Source organism: Artibeus jamaicensis, unplaced genomic scaffold (genome assembly GCF_021234435.1).
Source record: "Artibeus jamaicensis isolate MK-2021 breed Jamaican fruit bat unplaced genomic scaffold, CSHL_Jam_final scaffold_847, whole genome shotgun sequence".
Lineage (NCBI taxonomy): Eukaryota > Metazoa > Chordata > Mammalia > Chiroptera > Phyllostomidae > Artibeus > Artibeus jamaicensis.
Genome location: NW_026522057.1, coordinates 31,090,320 through 31,108,406, shown reverse-complemented (window position 1 = coordinate 31,108,406; position 18,087 = coordinate 31,090,320). Strand labels below are relative to the sequence as shown.

The 18,087-nt window shown below is 62.4% G+C and overlaps 1 protein-coding gene across 5 annotated transcripts in view; it reads right to left on the bottom strand.

The window, feature by feature from the left end:
• The window catches only part of GNB1 (G protein subunit beta 1), a 48,340-nt gene that overhangs the window by 29,665 nt on the left and 588 nt on the right, over positions 1-18,087 (bottom strand). For 3 of the 5 annotated variants that reach the window (XM_037146932.2, XM_037146931.2, XM_053660255.1), the window contains exon 1: positions 17,801-17,990. The exons of 1 other annotated variant lie outside the window; for it this stretch is intronic. The gene's annotated coding sequence lies outside the window, so the exon portion shown is untranslated. Of the gene's footprint in view, positions 1-17,800; positions 17,991-18,087 lie in introns of those variants that run through there. One more of the 5 variants, XM_037146927.2, reaches the window with a different exon arrangement.

The window sequence follows — 18,087 nt, the reverse complement described above, 5'->3', positions numbered from 1 at the left end:
GTGATAGGCTTTAGCCTTAATTGAGAGGCTTGAGTAATGCATAAGGGAAGTTGTTATTCCAAAACCGTCTAACTCCTCCCCTGTATCACCAAACTCTGCCTCTGGGATTCTGCCCAGAGGGTGGTGGCCAGCAGCAGGGCCCCTCGTGCCATTCGGTGACATGGGCAAGCCCCCACTGTCCCCCGTGCAATCCCCACAGTCCCACTGCCTCAGCTCTGCACAGGGAATGGGTGAAGGTGGGGAAAGGGGTTCTTGAGCCGACTTAAAGGTTCAGATTTGATGTTAAACTTAACTAGCAGCTTAGCGACTAAAAAGCAGGTCCTGGGAGATAGTTTAGTAATAAGCCAGGGCAAGTGAAACAGGAAAACCAAGACAAACAGTTAAAATGCCAAGCAGTTTACGGCCATCTAATAAACAGCGAAATCCCACCTTCCCCAACCCGGGACAAGTAGGAGTTAATGGTCTCTCCGCCCCGAGCAGAGGGTCAGTAGCTCAAGTCACCCACACGGGGAGACTGGTCACAGCATTCCAGTCGGTGCCCCTTGTGTCAGCCACACCGGGGGGAGGGGGGAGATCAAGAGGGAAAACCCAGGAGAAAGGGCAGAGGCAGAGGTGAGGTCCCGAAGGAGGAGGGACTTGTCGTCTGGAAACACCACTTGTGCTTCCACCTCACGCACAAAACTGTGGAGGAGGCCACCCTCTCGAAGCCCGTTTCCGAAAGGAGCTGCTGAGACGCAGACCCCCCTCTCCCACAGCGGCCGCACTCCAGATGCAGGCGAGGCTCCGAGGGGAAGACCCTCCTCCGCCCTCTCCCGGGTGCCTCCCGTGGGTGAGCAGCCCCTGGTGGGAACTCCACACCCGCCCCGGCTGCAGTGACGAGCTCCGAGGACTGTGGACAGTGGAGGCCTGGCTCCCACCACACACGGGATGCGCCCAGCACACTGCAGTGAGCCCAGAGGACGCAACAAGATGCCCTAGTTGACAGCACGGAGGGAGCGCAAGCCCAGAGTTCCAACAGCAGGTGGCGCCACACGCCTCCCTGACATCACAGCCCCAGGGGGCTGTTTCCCCAGGTGCTGGGTGGGGGGGCAGGGGAGCAAAGGCCGCTGGAGAATCAGGAAGAAGAGAAAACGAGGGTGGCCAGACCGGTCTGGTTCTGGAGTCTGAGAGGCCGCGCCCCACAGCCCACCAGTCCTGAAAATACAATGTAACAACTCAGAGCAGGAAGCAACCCAGGGCGTCTGCCGGGGCCTGGAGCACTGTGAGCACCTAGGGACACGCACGCCGCCCCTGCCCCTGCGCCCGAAACTTGGGGCAGAGGGGAGCCCAGGCACCAAGGAGCGGCGAGGAGGTGCCCATTCCGAGTGGGATGGGCCCCACTGCACGTGCGGAGCGTCCCCTCTGTGCCCTGCTTTAGGGGTGGGCCGGGAAACTGCACCAGAAACTAGAAACGCACCACGGCCCAGGGCTGGCTGCCTCGACTCCGCGCTCGGGGAAAAGCAGCTCTGCAGTGCAGCCCAGGGGGCAGGTGCCTCTCAGACGGCTTGGGTGGCGGGGAGGCGGGGCAGGCAGCACCCCCACGGGCGCGTGCAGCACAGCTGCGGCCAAGCGCGGGTGCGGGAAATACAAGACAGGCCCAGACGGCGAGGGCGTCAGACTGGGCTCAGGGAGACCCACTCGCACTTGGGGTGCTCTGCCTGGAAGGCGAAGCCGCAGGCACGGGGCGAGCGCCACCCCTCAAGGAACCGGCCTGCACGGCCACAAGCTGACCCCCGAGAGCCGCTGCTCCGACTGAAGACCAGGACCTCGCAGCACAGCACGTGGCCCTGGACCTTCGGGACGGGGGCGGGTGGGCGCCCACAGCTGCGGGAGGCACTGTGGGGACACAGTGACACACGTGACAGGCCACAGCCTGGCATCGGCGTGGTGTGTGTGGACTCTGCTCAGTGAGCCACGGCTGCTTAAAAACACACCCGTGCTCTTAAAAGTGTGCCCACAGCCCTGACCTGGGTGGCTCAGGGGGCTGGGCCCTCTCCCACAAAGCAAAAGATCGCCGGTTCGACTCCCAGTCAGGACGATTCCCAGGGAGCCCGGGAAGAAGCTGTGGGTGTTCCCTGCCCATCAAAGCAGGGGCTGCTCGGTGGGCAGGCTGAGGAGCAAGCAGCACCTTGGGTTGGGGGGAGGCCACGGGGACACAGCAACCAGGAGTGACAAACGCCCGGCCACGTGAACTGCGCAGTAGTAACGCGGCAGCGCACTGGGCTCACAGAGGCAGCTGCTGCACTGGGGAGAGGACAGGGACCCCGGCCCCACGGCCAGCACCCGGGGACATCGTGAGACTTGGCTGAGGTCCCCACTCAAGAGCCCGCTAACTAACAAGGCCCACAGGCCTCTTTTACGGCCAACCCCACAGGGCCTGGGTCCCGATGTCCGCCATGCAGCAGCGTCCTGTTCTCGACGAGGGAACCTGGAAACAACCAGGCCCAGACTCTGCACACCCGCACCCCGACCACAGCGCAGCTCTTGAAACACGGGCTTCCCAACATCGAGGAGAGACACCCCAGGAGACCCCCGCCCGGAAAACCTGCCTGCCTCCGGGGTCCCGAAAGCCCCCTTACCCTGGCGCATGCCAGCACTTCACCGACCACAGAAACTCGCCAGGAAAGCAACACCTGGCGCGGTTTCCGCGGAGGCCGCGCTGCAGCCCCCTCCCCCGCCCCCTCCTGTCAAAGGCTGTCAAGTATCTCCCCAAAGTTTTTCTAATGCTTCCGCGCTTCAATCTCTCCACATCCTTGGAGCCACCCGGAGTCTGTTGTGCTGTGGAACGCAGTCTTCGACTTGACTCCCCCGCCCCCCCAGGACTCTTGTGACGCAGCGTCTCCCACGCCACAAACCTGCCCTCCCCACCGACCCAAACTCAGGAGGGTCCCACCGCTTCGCCCCACCCCTCTGCGCTCTACCGCACGCCTGCGGTTCACGCCTCAGACAGCGCCCCTCACCTCCTTCTACAGAGCTGACCCCTTGCGGACCCCCGCCCCCCCAGGACTCTTGTGACGCAGCGTCTCCCACGCCACAAACCTGCCCTCCCCACCGACCCAAACTCAGGAGGGTCCCACCGCTTCGCCCCACCCCTCTGCGCTCTACCGCACGCCTGCGGTTCACGCCTCAGACAGCGCCCCTCACCTCCTTCTACAGAGCTGACCCCTTGCGGACGTTCCTCCCCCCCAGTGAGCGATGCCGGCGGACCCCCAGCCCCTCCGCAGGCTCTGCCCTCGGTCTGCTCCGCCCCACCCCCGCACCAGTTTTCTTCACTCACGCCTTACGAGCGACTTAAGCTCACTTCTTTCTTTACTAAACACAGCAACGTTTCAGGCTTAGCAACATTTAAAAAGGGGCACGCACAACAGGCTCGGCTCGAGTCCCTCGCCCTCTCGCTTCCCTTCTGAAAATGACCTGGCAAAACCCTCTCCAAGGAGGAGAACTGGCTGCATCTGCCTAAGGACTCGAACAAACTTTCTGAACTTCTTGGCTATAAAACAGCACTTTTCCACCCTTTTCACCTCACAGCACACATGAGCTGAGTACTAAAGTTCCCAGTGCAGCAAAAATCCATCCTTCCACCTGACAGAGGCGTAAACTTGACTCGGTCACACCTGGGGGCTGCTGTCGTTTCGGCGCCTGACGGCCCACGGGGAAGGCGGCCAGTGCCCGACTCGCGGTGCAGGAGGGAGCGGCCTGCAGCGGAGCCGTGCCCTCACCGCCGGCCCCTGCTCCTGTCTCTTCCGACCAGGCATCACGTCACTCGAGACGCCTGACTCTGTGACAGCGCTGAGACCCAGTGTCACCGTGCAGCTACGGCAGAGCAGCCGTGTCCTCTACTTGAGCTGAGCATGCAAGGCGGAAGCTTAACCACAGACCAACACTGTGCTGCCCCCGCCCTGGGCAGCCTTGTCCTCCTGGGGTCCCTAAGGTGGGTCAGGCGTGGGGGGACAGGCGGGCGGACCCGCTGGCCTCGTCACTGTCCTCTCCCACCTCCCCCTCCGTCACCGTCAGAACCGCCCCCTCCGAGTGCAGCAGGTGTCACGAGGAGGTGGTTTGTGAGAGCTCACGGGTTCGCCCCGCAGCTCAGATGCAGAATGAACTGTTTTACAGCAACTCGATGCCGCTCCACCTCCACGAACGGGAGGGTCTCCCCGTGTCCCGCACTCTCTGGCGCGGCTGGAGAGGGAGCGCCGCCAAGGGCCTGGCTGAAATGAGGGGCACCTCAGCTGACCCGAGACCAGCAGGAGTGGGGACCCTGGGTGCCTGCTAGAGGGGCTGAGTCTGATGGCACCTAGCGAGACCCCCGGGTCCAGTCACACGGCCACGTCCGGAGAGCACGCAGGTAAACAGACCCTTCCCACGCCGCCCCCCACTCCTGACCCTCCCACGCCGCCTGCACGGGGAACGCCTCGAGGCCCCGTGTACACAGGCCTCCACGCCCACCTGGCCCTCTCCCCGCCACACCGCCTGCAGCCCCCACTTCAACCTAAGCAGGGCCTTTCCGTCCCTTCCCACCGGAGCCCTCCACGGCCCCCACCCGTGCACCGCACACCACCCAGTGGGTCTGAGTGCCGCCTAGGTCTTCCAGGACGGACTCCGGGCCGCTGCCCCTGCTGTCCAGTGTCCACTTTGAACTTCCAAAGTCCCAAGCACGGCTCTGCCCGCCCATCTGACCGCACCTCAGCGCCACCCCCGCCACCCCCGCGTCCGCAAACAAAGCAAGCGCTGAGGGGCCCTGCTGCCTTCCCGCCTGTGGGCACTGGGTGGGCCCCCCGGAGTGTGGTGGGGGCGGGGGCTGCCTGTGGCTTTCCTACAGGAGGCGCCCTCAGCCTCCTCATAACAACCTCTCCTCAACCCCCCAACCCAGTTTTCATTTCCAAACAACCTCTAAGGTTCACATCTGGGGTTTTAAAGACTTTATCCGTTATTTTGAGAGAGAGGAAAGGGAGGGAGAGGAGAGAGAGAAACGATCAGCTGACCCACGTACCCGCCCCCACGGGGGGCCTGGCCCCAGGACTCAGGCCTGTGCCCGGACTGGAGGTGGCAGGGGCGGCTTTTCGGGTTTGCAGGAGCTCAACCCACAGAGCCACCCAGCCAGGACAGAAGTCACTTCTTGTCACCTGCTGTGTAGTCATCCAGTGCTCCCCACTGTCCCCCCCCCACAAATCCGCATTCCCCACAGCCTGGCGACTGTGAAACACACCGTTCACGCCAGGGCGAGTCTGACAGTCACAGGCAGCCCTGACCGGCAGGGCCCGGCGCCACCCCACCCAGGGCCTGCTGCTGACAGGCCCCTCGCCGGCTGCACCCCTGAAGCAGGAAGCTGGGGAGACAACCTGCAAGAGCGGAGGGGCTGTGCCTCCAGGGACGCCGGCCTCCCGAGGGGGCGTCCTGTGCTGGGGCCCGTGCCTCTCCTCCTCGCTGGTTTCTGACGCGGCTCACGGAACGCGCTGCACTGCCTGGTCCCTGAGGACAGCGAGGGCGCCTGTCCCTGTGCCTGCACAGACCACCCCCCAGCGGAGCCAGACGCACGCAAGGAGCAGACCCCGCCCCTGAGTGGGCCCCAAAGACAACAGCAAGACGACACCGGCCCAAACCGAGGAGCTCTCAGTCCGGCCAGGTTAGGAACCACGCCCGTTAGAACAAGGAGAAACAGTTAAAAGTGGGTCCGACCAGCAAAGTCCGACTCCACGTGCAACCCTCGCTTTCAGACTCAGAGCCGACGGTCACCACGCTCGACAAACCCCCCGAGACCCACACCGCACGGGCCCCGAGGCTGGGCCACGCGGCAGCTGCCGAGGAGAAGCCCCAGACAGACTTCCGGCCCCAGATTCTCTCACCCTGACACGGAGGCTTCTCGTGCCTCCCCAGTTTCTGCTAATGACAAGCCAGATGCTCGGTCTAGGACTGTGCCCGCCAATTTGGTCGCTATTAGTCAAGTGTTTTTTAAAATTAAGCCCTGTAGTGCAGTCTGGCGTGGCTCAGTGGATTGAGCGCGGGCCTGCGAACCAGAGTATCGCGGTTCGATTCCCAGTCAGGGCACATGCCTGGGTTGCAGGCCAGTTCCCAGCAGGGGACTCATGAGAGGCAACCATACATTGATATTCCTCTCCCACTCTTTCTCCTTCCCTTCCCCTCTCTCGAAAAAATAAATAAAATATTAAAAAAATAATAATAATAAAATAAAATAAAATAAAATTAACTGTAGTGCAGTCTGGTGTGGCTCAGTGGCCTGAGTGCCGACCTGTGAACCAAGGAGTCGCCGGTTCGATTCCCAGTGAGGGCGCTGCCTGGGTTGTGGTTTGGCCCCCAGTCGGGGGTGTGCCGCGGGCAGTCAACTGACGTTTCTCTCTCACATCAACGTTTCTCTCCCTTTCTTCCTCCCTTTCCTCCTCCCTCTCTTCCCCTGTCTAAAAATACACAAAATCTAACAAAAAGTAAACAAAATCTTTAACAAAAAATAAATGAAAACTATAACTGCATTGAAACCTAACGAAACTAAAAGACAGCCGACAGCCCGTGGCCCCGTTTCGACCACACCGGACACCACAGTGTAAAACGCCTCCACCACGGAAGAACTGCACGGGCGTTAAAGCACAGAATTACACGCACGGCGAAGAAGCTTTTCACTTGAGATCGGAAAACCCACCCCTGCCAGGAGCGGGGTCCCCTCTCCTGCACCCACAGAGCACGCCGGCACACGCCAGACCCTTTGAAAAACCAGCACGGAGGCGAAGCCGGGCCTGCTGCCCGCGTGCCTGCACGCGGATGGCGAGCCCCGGGACGGGCACGGCCGTGGCAGCACCGCCGCCCGCAGACCTGCTCACCTGCCCGGTCTCAGGAGCCAGGGATTCTGCCCTGTGCGGAGCCGGCACCTCGGATGCGCAGGACCAGCTGCTGCTCGGGGAGCTGCTCAGAGAAAGGAAACCTCAGCCCAGCCGCCGGGCGGCCCAGCGCCCTCCAGAACGGCCGGTTGTGGATGATGGGAGCGCTGTGTGGTCACTTCCCACAGCCTAAGAACGTGCAAGGCAGGTGTGACGGGCGCTGCCCGGTTCACAAGCACCTTTTAAATGCCTGCCACTCGGTGCTGGGCACCACAATTCTGTCAATGCCTGGGAAGGCGTCCCCGTCCCCTCTCATCTCTAGGCCCACAGCCGCCATCCCCAAACCCACCCCGCATCCCACCAGTGGTGGCGTAAGCGCAGCCGACACCCCTCCTGGCCACTCTCGGGGAAACTTCCGAGAACCAGTTTCGAGTTCCGCCCAGTCCAGGGCTTCCTGATGGACTGTCGGGCACTTTTCAGGGCTCTCGGGTTGGAGCACGTACCCCGCCCACAGGAACAGCCCCTGTTGTGCCAGCGCCGTGGCCTCACAGCGGGCAGCTCCCACCTGAGGTGAGCGCCCCCCAAATCCCTGACACGTCCATCAACGTGGTGGCTAGAAAAGCCTCTTTGAGGAGGTGACATTCCAGCTGAGACCTGAAGGATTAAAGACTCCAGGGCAGCCCGGGCCAGAGAGTCCAGGGGGTCACAGCGCCGTCCCCACACCCCCGGGTGCGACGCCCCGTCCGGTGCAGACGGGAAGCAACGGAAGAGTGTGGGCAACTGGAGCAACCGGCTGATGCTTCCCTCTCCCACTTCCTGCCTATTTCCCTAAAATCAGTCAATTTAAAGCTTTTTTTAAAAAGATGCTCATAAAAGAAAGACTCACTGGTCAAAACAGCAAAAGGAATGGTGACGTCAGTGGACAGCTGGAGAAGGGACCGCCGGCTGGAAAGGCTGGGGCGAGGGGCCCTCTGGTCCGGCCTGTGTGCAGGGCCGGGGGCCCAAGAGTCCCAGCGGGAAAGCCGCCCCAGCTCCGCAGGGAAACCCGGGGCCGCCGGCAGCGGGGGGCCCAGGAATGCAGGGAGAGCGTTTCAAGGAGGGTCTGGCCTGCTGAGGTCAGGCCGGGGCGGCAGCTGCTGAATCCAGGAACAGCGGCCACTTCAGGGAGCCCTCTTCCTTCTATACAGTGGCACCAGGGACGCAGAGGGGGTGAACCAGGACAGAGTCTCCAAGGGGATCTCTGCGCCCCCCTCCACAGCGACCTGGAGCCCCCAGCTGTGCCTGAACTTCAGTTCCAGGAGACTCGGGGTCCCTGCAGAGCCGCCCGCCTTCTCCAGTGAGGCTCCCAGGGGCCCCTCCCACCCGAAGCTGAGCAGGTCTTCGTCAGGCTTGGGGTGTGGGGCCGGGATGCGGGGAGACTGAGCCAGGAAACATGAGCAGGGCCAGCACGACCTCTGGGGACTGCAGTCGCTTCAACAGTGTCCCTTGAGGACTCCTGTCCCCCTGGGAGGTGTGAACGTGACCTTCTTCACGGTTCTGGTCAGTCACCTTAGCACGAGGCCGTGCGGGGTGAGGGCGGTCCCACCCGATGCCAGGCACCCTAGCGAGAGTGAAGGGACAGCCCCGTGGTGCCCAGAGACAGCGGCCCTACCCACAGCCGGACCCGGATCCTCGGCCTCCAGCCTGCGGGGACAGGTTTCTGCTGCTGAGGTGGCGCTTGCCTGGCGCAGCCCCCGCAGGGGACCTGCAGGACGGCCCTCAGAGCCAGGAGGGAACAGGGCCGGGAGGAAGCGGCCAGAGGTGGAAAGGGTGTTGGGGTCCCAGCAGGCTTGTCACACAGCCCGGGGGCGTGGCCAATCCCCGCAGGGAGCCACCCGCAACTCGGTGACAGATGATGGGCGACCCCCAGAAAGACACACTGCGTGGACCAACCAGGAAAACTAGAACTGGAAGCTGTAAGTACAGCGCGGTCCCCAGTGCGGGGGAGAACTCCGCACACGTGAGCCGCACCGAAGACTGAAGGAAGCACCGAGGCCCCCCAGGCTCCTCCCTGGAGGACGACGAGGCATTCGTCCGCTCACCCTACCTTCCTGTCTCCCCACAACACAGCGCACGGTTTCATTCTAAGGTGCCGAAGTCTCCCCATCCACACGGTTTCATGTTCTCTCCTCTATACAGATCTGGCAGGTTTCCAATGATAAATTTTAGCCCTGGCCGGTGTGGCTCAGTGGACTGAGTGCCAACCTGCGATCCAAAGGGTCACCAGTTTGATCCCCAGTCAGGGCACATGCCTGGGTTGTGGCCAGGTCCCCCATAGGGGGCGCACAAGAGGCAGCCACACATTGACGTTTCTCTTCCTCTTTCTCCCTTCCCCTCTCTAAAAATATGAAATCTTTAAAAAAATCAAATAAAACATGAAAGTTAAAGACAGAAACGGTAACAAAACAGACCGACTGACAGGACGTCTTTACAGAGCACTGCTGGTGGCTCAGCGGGACAAGGGACAAGGTCCCCAAACAATGAGAACGAGACCGTCGGAGGGACTGAGGCAGTGAGCACAGGGCACCTGTCCCGGGAGCTCAGTTTTAAAAGAGAAAAATAAGAATGGAGGGGGAAAGGGTGCCAAGTCGGGGGCCTGTCTGCAGGCAGAAGAGGGGGTCCCAAGGGAGGAGGACAAACGGGAGGTCAGCAAACCGTCCCCGTGGAGGGAGGAAGAGACCTCCCTCTGACAAAAGGAGGCGCAGCAGAGGCGGCCACAGTCTCCCGGGACTAAAGACACAGGAAGAGGCACGAGCGCCGGACCGTTTGCAGCGTCGAAACGGAGAGCACAGACTCTGAAGCTCACACACGGTTCCCGGACTCCTCGCTGCGGCCTGGGCCGACACCTGGCCTTCCTGTCCTGTCGGTTCCGCCATCTGGGAAGTGGGGCTGGCCCCAGCTGCAGCCTCGGAGCGGAGGCGCAGACCGTGTGGCGACCAGAGGTTCTCCCCACCGAGCCTGGCGGGACAGGCACCGCCCACGGGCCCACGGCGTTGGGACCAACAGGCCCCCTGGCTGTCCGACGGGCACCACGGGAATGCTGGGTGCAGGGCTGGGGGGCCCGGCGGTGGACGGGTGCACCCCCCACTTCCGGCAAACTTCCCGGTGCTCTCGGGCAGCCCTGCCCTGCGGCCCGTGCCCAGGGGGCAGCACCCCGCCCCGACCTCCCGTGTACAGTCCTGCCTCGGGGCCTCTCTCTCCTGCCTGGCTCCTGCTCGCCCTGCTCCAGCCGCCGTGGTGAGCAGACCCCACAACCCTTCCCAGCACTGAAGCCCCACCTTCTGAGACAACGCTGCCCCCAGGGCAGAGCTGCTGTCTCCTGCTGTGACCAGCTGCTTGCTGGCCCCGCCAGGCCCTAGAGGAGCATTTCACTGACGGTCCCCCTCCCCCCCTCACAGCTCCAGCTGCCCCTGTGTGACAGCGGGACACAACAGAACACCCCCCACCCCAAACCCCACTGCGGACAGGTGGCCCTGGGGGCCCTGAGCAGTGACTCCTCGGTCTACCTCCCTCTCAGCGTTCCCTCCGCTCGGTCTGCAGGCTCTGACCTGTGGCTCCGGTGCTCCGCCAGCTTCCGGTCACACACCCCGTCACACGGTGCCCCCGCTGGGGCTGCCCCAACAGGTCCGGAACCTTTGGAGAACCTCTGGGTGCCTCTCCCCAAGAAAGGGTGAAGGGGGGGGCGCATACCAGAACTGGTGCTGTCTCCCACCCAAGACCTCTCTGGTCCCTGCAGGCGCCCAGGGGCCAAGGGGCCCGTCCACCCCATCAGAAGCAGAACAAGACTGTCCACAACTGTCCAGCAAGCCCGCCACGCGTGTCACCATAAATGACACCTTCACCGACGGCGAGGAGAGTGGCAGCGGGCGCAGCCTCAGCGGAGCGCCAGGCCCCACCCCCGCCCCTGCAGGCGCTGGTCGCGGCCTCTCGGTCTGGCCGAGGCGCTGAGCTGGCCAGGAAGTCCAGTCGTTCTTCCCGTAGAACAACAGACGCGCTTCTCGTTCTCCCGGTAACCTTGCTGGTCTGGGTGTCTGAGCCTGTCGCCGTCTCCCGCTGCTGGCGTCCAGGGCGCAGGGGCCGGGGTGCTGCTCAGCACCCCCAAAGGGAGGGCGGCCCCACCGCAGAGAACTGTTGGGCCAGAGCGTCAGTGGGACCGAGAATCTTCGCACACCACTTCCGACACGTCCGGTCACCTTCTCCACATGCTGCGCAGGTCTTTTTTCCTATGTCAGTTCCATTTTTACCTTCCTTGAAATAATAAAGCATAATACACCAAAAACGTTGCGTAATCTTCTCCTACCTTGAATATTAAAATGGCTGCACAAAACACCAACGTCGGTAAGTCTTTTTTAACGCACCCAGACGTGACAGCTGTCACAACACAATCTAAGGAACTGCTTCAAACGAAGGTGGAGGCAACTAAGCACCGCTGCAGCCGTCGGGCTTTCCAGCCAACAGGACACGCGCAGGCTCGGCCTCACAGACGGGGAGCCAGGCGGGCGCAGGGGTGCGCTCTCAGCGCCTCCCGACGGGCGTGCGCAGCCTCCTCCGACGCCACGTCGGACTCCACAGGGGCGAGCTTCTCGAGGCCAGTGGGCAACACTGCCAACGCTTGGTCCCCGCCCGCCGCACAAGGAGCCCTGAGGTCTGGGTGCCCCCCAGGCCCCGCCCCATGTGCAGGCTCCACCGTCCCCCCAACCGCCGCCCCCCCACCGTCTGCCGGACCCTCTCCACCAAAGGCTGCTTTGCTCTTGTTCCCAAGCAAGAGCCTGCTGCCAATACCCCGTCTGCAGAGCCGTCGTGTGTCAGCTGTCCTCTTCACCCCAAGTCACAGGGCCCGGGCCTGGGGACAGCTGTGTGCCCTCTCCCCACATCGTCACACAGGCAAGGACAAAGACAGGCTCAGCGTCACCATCCACGCCGCCCACTCTGGACAAACACCACAGGAAAGGACTTCTCGCCACAGTCCGTGAGGGCGCTGCTCCTACCGGTCTGACCGTGGCCAGAGGCCGGTGCTCCTGCCCCCAGAGCACGCTGCCGCAGCGGCAGGCTCCAGGCTGCGCTCTGCAAGGGGCCCTGACCTCCTGGACCCCCGAGGCGGGGACGCCCAGGCCACACTCTGAGACTTCTCACTCCGAATGGCAGCTACTCCCAAGACTTCAGCCGCCCTGAGCACACGCCCCGGGACCGCGCCTCCGGAGCCACACCGCACGCAGCGAACGCAGCGAAGGGCCTGCGCTTGTGCAGCAGGGCAGGCGGCCCAGACCGATGCCCCTCGAGGTGCTCACCATCTGTCCGCACGGCCGAGAGGCGCTGCAAGGGCTGAGGAGGAGGCGTGAGGGCGGACGCACCCTGCACGATGCCCCTTCAGGCCCTCAAACCCAGCACACAGTCACTCGGCCGCCCAGGACAGACACCCGTGGCCAGCACTCCCTCCCTGCCCTCTGCCTGATCTCGGGTCTCTGGTCACGGGCACCACCGCCTGCCCAGGCCCTGCCCTCGACGCACCAGCACCCGGGGACAGTCCGCCCCAAGGCTTCCCCCTGCTCTGAGCTCAGTCCGAGATCAAGTTCCACGGGAGGGCGGGGTCCCAGCCAGCTCCTCACAAGCCCTCAGGCACACCTGCAAGGTCGGCACCGAGACTGAGACTCGGACCCTAAACGCCGCTTTCCCACCGCTCCAGCCCCTCAGGCCGTGCACCCCCGGGGGAGGGGGCAGCCCTGCTCTCCACCCACCAGACTGCGCTGAGCGGCTGCCTACCGTGCACCAACACTGCTCTGGGCGCTGGGAAGAAGGTCGACGAAGGCCACCAAGTGGTCACTGGGCCTGGGACCCCCTTCCTCCCCGCCAGCCCCCCTGCCCCACCAGATGATAGGCAGGTCTCAGCTCGACTCTCTTCCAGGGAAGCCGCTGCTGAACTAGAACAGGGCGGCTGCCCGCGACCCCCGGGCTGCCGGTCAGGTTCCCCGTGAGAATTCACCTCGCCAAGGCCGGGGCGACGTCCTTCTACGACAACATACAGCCTCGGCGCCTGCAGAGAGCGGGCTGAGAGGCGACTGTTAAACTTTCAGCCACGGTCTCTATGAGAACATATGAAAACATTTCATTTTTTTGTCACTAGTTGGTGAATCAAGAGATGCCAAAAAAATAGGCATCTGCAATCACCAAGAGCTGGAAGCAGCCCGGCGCCCACCGGCGGGTGAGCGGATAGAGCAGCCGCAGCACACGCGCCGCGGAGCCCGGCACAGCCCGGAAGGAGCCCCTGCCTCTGCACCGGCTCGGGCCGACCTGGAGGGCGTCGCACTCAGCGAAACGAGCCCCTCAGAGAGAGACGAGCACCGTGTGACTCCACTCACGGGTGGAATCTCCTGAGGTGAACAAACCAGGAGAGACTCACAGACACCGAGAACAGGCTGACAGAGGGGAGGGGGCAGGTGGCTGGGGGGACAGGTGAAGGGGTTACACCAAGAACAAAAGCTCACAGCAAGGTGACGGCCAGAGGAAAAGGGGGTGAGGGGAGGCGGAAGGTAAAGGGGGGTGAACGGTGATGGAGGAGATTTGACTTGGGTGGTTTAAAAAGGAAAGAAAAGATACCAAAAGTTTTGTGAAATAAAAATATATCCACCATCATAAAGGGTGAGATGAAATCTCTAAAAAGGAAGTAATTTCGCCGGTTTTCAAAATTAACTTGAGGAGGAACAGTACGCTAGAAAAGTATGAGAGCCTTTCAAGGACAGATGCGAGCAAGGAATTGTATCTCACCAGGGAGAAAGTGAGGTCGGCCGTGGGCTGCCGCAAGGTGCGCCCACGCCCTGGAGCCACGCCCTCTCCCAGGAAGCAGGGAAGAAGCCCCTCAGGAAGCCCGCCCTGCAATGCTGGCTGACTGGCTCACAGTGAGAGCAAGGCCGGTGACCCCCGGCAAGGAGGGGCGACAGAGGAGGGGCGGACGCACCAGCCACACCCACCCCCAAACCTGCAAGGCAGGCCAGAGACCCAGGCCCCACCCCGGGGCAGTCTAGGTCCTTGCAGAAACTCGAGACTTCTCTCCCTCCTAGAACCCCGGAATCGCTGAAGTTCCATGACAATGATTTCAGGAGACCACTGTGGGGGCCGTGACAGTCCTTGAGGGAACTGGCTGCTGCAGGGCTGAGCTGGAGCCACAGAGAGACGCACACACACAGCCACCCACAGGCGGACAGCGCCACAGCGCAGTGCCCCCGGCCGAGCGCAAGCCTTGGCCCCGCGGCCGCCGTGCTGGCTGCTGACCCTCAGCTCCGTGCTGCCAGGGGCGACAAAGGCTTCACTGCGCACTGGCTTCAGAATTACCTCTGGTGACCTCGGCCTGATCTTTTCTGCCGTTAGGTTTGCAGAAGCGGCTTTTCGCCAGAACTGGAACTTACAGAGTCAGTAGGAAGCGCTTGCTCAGATCTTTAGGAAACACGCTGCTCTGTGAGTGGGCAGCAGTCACCCCGCCAGCCCTGAGCCCCCCACGCACCCACAGGGGGACCCAGCTCATGGCTGTCGACAGAAGGGGTGGGGGGGCACACACACTGCAAGCACAGGTGACATGTCACAGAACTGGACCCCTGAAACCTGTGGAATCGTATTGGCCAACGTCACCCCAACACAGACGTTCAACAAAAAGACAGGGGAGAGAAGTGGTGCCCCATCCCTCCTGCAGGACCACCAGTGTGCTGTGTGGTCACTCGGCACTTCCCCGGGTGCGGCCAGTGTCTGGACTGCCTCTCCCTCCCAGCGCCGCTCCGCGTTCCGTGCTGCCTGTCCCCTCCTGCCTGTCCCCTCTCCGACCCCAGCGCCCCTCTGGTCTGTTTCGCCTCCACCCTGCATTCACGTAACCCCACACCCACCCGAACTGTCCAGTCTTCATTCCTCCAACACTCTGGCCACCTTGCACACACCTAAAACCAGATTTTACCCCAGAGTCTAAAAAACCCCTGAAACCTACCTCTGACGCCTTGCCAGACTGACACTAAGTAGCGGCTCCAGAGGAATTCGGTGCCATGTGGTCAGGCTTGGATCATGAAATTGAGCCTGCCCATTACCAGCCTACCCACTCGTGAAAGCCGAAGTCTGGACACGTTAAGAATTTAATCCGATTTAGGGACCAACACAAGCCAAACCTTTTGGGCAGAGAAAAAAATCCGATGAGAAAACTATGATAAATGCCTATGCTGCGCATCTAAAATAAAGTCGGTGCTGTTCATTCAAGTTGACTGAGGGCGGCAGACAGGTCTACGGGCACCCTGGCCACCTCCTCAGAAGACACTTAAAGAAACGAACCTTCTCCAGTCAAACCACAGAATCAGAGACAAACAGAAGTGGCCACTTCACAGCAAAGACCTCACTGTGAGGGGCTTCCTATTTAAAAGGAGACAGTGTGTTTACTCTGCAGATTTCGGCTTCCTTTTGAATCGCTTCTGAGACCGATTCAATCTGAGGAAAACTGTTTCCAACTCCCCAGAAAATCAGAAGTAATTCAAGACACCAAAGAGAAACCTTTACCAAGGAACGGCCTCGGGGCATTCTGCCTGGGGCGGGGCAGCTGCCAGCCCTCGCCCAGGCGGATGGGGCAGAGTCCAGGTCCCTCCTGGTGGGTGTGCTCACACAGGAGGTGTCAACCCTGAGTCAAAACTGAGGACTGGACCTTCTGGGTGGTACCCTACTCTCTGACTGGCCCAGCAGGGTGGGGCCGACAGCCGGGCAGGGAAAGCTGCAGGGGAGCCCCAGCCCCCCCACCAAACTCACTTGCCTTCCTGCACCCTCACCCCCTCACAAAGGGAGTGTCAGGAAGGAGAGGCCTCAGGAAGTGCCCCCCCACCCCACCAGGGCCTGGCAGGATCACTCTCCAGCTTCACCCACTTCTGGATGCTCATTTGATCCACAGTGAAAGGAAGCCGAGGGCCACCCCAGCCCCGCCCCCCGGAGGTGTGGCACCCATCTCCTTGTTGGTGGCACCAACTCAGTCCCAGCCACAGACCCAGTTCGGGTCAAGAAGCAAAAAAGGAACTGCCTTTTTGCTTTTTTTTTTTTTTTTTTTGCAATATGCACCTTCCGGAATAATCCAGAACAGATCCTGTCTTACTACAACTCAAACTAAAACCTTAATTTCAGATTAAAAAAACCCTCCACACCCCTCAAAAAAAGACTACAGCTTCAAATCAGGAAACAAAGAAGTCTTGTAGAAACCTCGCAGACGACAATGCTCTGCAGACCTACCCAGTGCCTAGAACTCCTCGCAAAGCTTATGCTTCCATTGACTTGTTTGCTAGTCAAGAAAAATAGCCTGCATATTTCCTTAATAATAAGTCTCATGTGGGGCTCTTAACGATCAAATGTTTGAGGTCAGTTATCAGATAGCGAAATCAAAGACACAGAAAACCACCACACTGCCCCAAACCAAAGCACGGACTGAGGCTCCTAAATGCCCAGCTCCCTTCCCCACGAAAACACGCACAACACACAAGCCACTCATCGTGGCCCTCGGTGCACCAATCCCCATCCTCACGGTTGGGAAAAGCTTTCACGAAGAGGCCCTGAGCAGACAAATCCGCGTCCTTTGCGAGCTAACCGTGTGGTTTAAAGGACACAAACTGTGAACACCTTTTGAATCAACCATCAATTTGCAAGCAAAAACGGAGAATTTTCAGGGCCGAAGGCTGGGCCTCCACCCGACCGAATTGTCACCGCGGCCCCTCCCCCACCGCAGCCGCGGTCCCCGAGGAGCCCGCTCAGGAATCAGGAGGACGCCCGGCCCTCGGGTGGTCCCTCCCCCAGGTCGCTGGGAGTCACGCCCTAAGAGCCCCAGGCCCAGCGCAGCAGTCGCGGGTCCGGGAGCGCGCGGCGCCGACAAAGGCGGCGGCAGCCGCGCCATCTTGTCGCGGGGCCTGGGCTCCTGGCCATTCATCGAGGCTCGGGGACCCCGGCCCAGCCCTGCCCCCGCGGGCCTCCCGGTCCCTCCCCGCCCTCCTCCTGCCCACCTCGCGCCCCCCTCCCGCCCACCCACCCCGCACGCAGGCCCCGCGCCGCGCGCGAGAGAAAACAACGAGAAAAGGCTGGCCATGGGGCCGCCGCACACTTCCCGGTAAAAACGAAGACAGCTGAGAGTCGCTATTGTTCTAGGCTTCCCAGCACAGCGCTTCGCTTCTGCTTTAGGTCCCCCGGAACGTCCCCCGTCGGCTGCACCGGCCTGGCCCCGCTTCCTCATTTCATCGCCCCCCCCCCCAACATCGTGTGGTTCCTAAACCCGAACTTCAGAAACGCCAAAAAAGGGGCACCTAAAACGACGTCCTTCCGAGCAAAGGACGGGCACCCACACCCACTGCAGTAGCCGTGCCGCCTTTGTTCTCAAAGCCCGGCCGACGGCCGGGCGCGCGGGAGGGGCCCGGCCGCAGACCCCGGCCCAGCGCACAACCCAGGGAGGCCAGGCCGGACCAGGGCCCGCACACCGACCCAGAGCTTGGGACCCTAGACCTCGAGCCCAGGTCCCCGAACCCCAACCAAGACCCCAGACACCAATAGGAACCCCCAACCCAGGACCCTGATAGCAGACCCTGACCTAAAAGCCCAGAACCCTAGAACTCGAGCCGCAAACCCAGCTACCCAGACCAGGACCCCAAACCCCGGCTCCGAACCTGGGACACAGAGCCGCGAACCTCCGCCCCGACCCCGGCCCACGCCCGCAGGGTCCCCACCCGCCTCAGCCCCGCACACCCCACCCAGGCGGGGCAGGAAGCCACGGCCCCGCAGTGGGTGGGGGCGGGGCGGCCCGGGCGGGCGACTGCGGGGAGGCGGGGAGACATGCTGGGGGTCCCCCCGGGTAGGGTTAGCACGGCCCGGGCCGCGAGGCCGGGCAGGATCGAGGCCACCGGGCTCACCTCGGCGCTCGTCCTGCCTGCCGCTCCCGCACCCCACCACCTTGGCCGCCTCGGCCGCCGCTCCCGGAGGTGGTCGCGCTCGGGCCGCTCCGCGGGCGCTGCGGCAGGTGCGAGGCGAGGCTCTGTCCGGTCCCGCGGCGGCTGCTCCACTCCGCACCCGCGCCCGCCGCCTCCGTCCGCCCTCAGACGCCTCCAGCCATCGATGGGCGCGGCGGCCCCTGTCTGCAGCCTCGGGAAACCCCACGGCCGCGTCACCGCGCACGCCGCGCGCACGCACCGCCCGGCCC